This window comes from Neopelma chrysocephalum, unplaced genomic scaffold, assembly GCF_003984885.1.
Source record: "Neopelma chrysocephalum unplaced genomic scaffold, ASM398488v2 Primary Assembly neopelma1_183153, whole genome shotgun sequence".
Taxonomy (NCBI): Eukaryota; Metazoa; Chordata; class Aves; order Passeriformes; family Pipridae; genus Neopelma; species Neopelma chrysocephalum.
In genome coordinates, this window is record NW_020938165.1 from 1 (window position 1) to 1,795 (window position 1,795).

Consider the following 1,795-nt stretch of genomic DNA (forward strand, 5'->3'; position numbering starts at 1 on the left):
GGAGAGCGGTGGATGAGCACGCAGCCAGACGGGGGAGGATCCCCGCCGGCAGCTCCTCCTGCCCCGCCCGCGGTCGGGCGTCACTTCCAGCGGCACCGAGGGTAGGAGCGGCCGCGTGGTGCGGGACGGGGCGGGGGTGCCGAGGTGCCGGCGGGTTTGGGGGTCCCGGGGGGGGGCTGCCGGGCGGCTCGTTCCCCGCGGGCGGCGGATGCCGCGGGCACGAAACCCCCCGGCCCTGGAGCTGCCCCATGGGCCGGGGCTGTCGAAGGTGCCGCCCCAAGGCCGCGGGGCCGGAGCCGCTGCCCCGAGCCCGGCGGGCCCAGGACGGAGCGTCCGGGCCGGCGAGGCGGCCGCGGGAGGATCCGGAGCCCGATGCCGGCGCAGCCGAGCGGCTCCTGCGGGAACAGCCCTGCCGGCTCCGGGAAGCGGCTGCGGGCGGGTTTCTCTTGCCGGCAGCGGCGATGGCTCCGGCCCCGAGCTGTGCTCCGGGGTCCCGGCTGAAGGCGGGAGCGTCCTGCTTTGGGGACAGGGGGTGTGGGCTGGGCCGGGCCGGAGGAGGCACTGCCTGGGCCGGGGATGAGTGCTGGCATGTATTAGCTGAGCTGAGCTGATGTCTCTCACCGCTTTAGCTCTAGAATTACTCTGAGGCCCAGCAAGCTCCAGGGCCCTTGGGAGGTTAGTGCGGAGCTTTTCCAGCCTGTGGGATCAAGTTCCCATGGTCCCAAAGTGTGCCGCAGCGAGAGGAGGAGGGGAGCACGGGTTGGGTTTTGCTGGGTTCCCACGTTGGGCATTAGCAGTTCTGGGCTCGGTCCTGGCTGTTGTGCCCGGGGGGGCTCTCCCCTGGCCTGAATTCCATTGTTTGGGGCTTTGTGGCCATGTCCAGGGGCGAATGTTGGCTCGGGGTGTCCCTGAGTGCCGCGTGCGCTGGCAGAGCTCTGCAGTGCCACGTGTGCAGCCGGGCTGGGTGGGAGTGGGCAGGAGGGAACTGGCACCTGCCATCAGCTTTGCCCTAACCCCAGAATGTTTTCTGTCCCGCCCAGGTCTTTGGGACAGCCCAGGGCTGTGCCATTTTGGCTGGCCCAGAGCCGTGCGCCAGCATTTTGGAGAGTCCCCAGCGCTGCAGCTTCCGGTGGGGCACGACAGGTGAGGTTTGGGGTGACCCAGCTGCCGGCAAGGTCCCTCTTCAGGGCGTTTGGATCTCCAGCCGGGTGTCCAGCCAGCGGGAAAGGTGTGGGTGTGCGTGTGCAGCTCCCTGGCGCTTCCTGGGCACGTGTCAGCTCCCGGGGGACTGATCCGTGGGGTGAGAAAGAAAACAGGCCAGGGGCACTTGATAGATTGGGTCCTTTTGTGTCTGTAAAATGCAGGTTTGGCAGTTGGTTCCATATTTATAAAGAGGATTTGAACATTCTTTTGTTGTTATCACAGCCTGTGATTTGTTCTGTTCCTACCACTCTGCATCCTGGGAGACACCCTGATCATCATCCAGGCTCGGATGGGGAAAAGCCCCCAAGCCCCAGGTTGCCCCTGGGAGGAGGTGGTGCAGCAGGATGGGGGTCACAGGGATATTATGGGGCTTAATCCAAGGGGATGGTGCTGCCCATCCCTCTGCCCGTGGTGCAGGTCCGGTGTCACATGGTGGGTGCTGGTCCCCAGCCCCTCAGTGATGGGTGTCCCGTGTCACATGGTGGGTGCTGGTCCCCAGCCCCTTGAGGCACCGTCCATGTTTCCCCTTCCCTACACTCAGGGAACAAACAGGCAGAGAGACCTGAGCAGCTGGGGGAGCTCAGGGGGGGAA

General features: G+C 66.1%; 1 long non-coding RNA gene and 1 other non-coding gene across 2 annotated transcripts; both read left to right on the forward strand.

Moving 5' to 3' along the window:
* Positions 1-1,408, forward strand: LOC113962600. The gene is made up of 2 exons (XR_003532577.1): positions 1-101; positions 1,041-1,408. It is a non-coding gene; the product is annotated as an uncharacterized LOC113962600 (long non-coding RNA).
* LOC113962601 lies at positions 569-652 on the forward strand. Its single transcript, XR_003532578.1, has one exon. It is a non-coding gene; the product is annotated as a small nucleolar RNA SNORD45 (small nucleolar RNA).
* Positions 1,409-1,795: the final 387 nt, after the last annotated feature.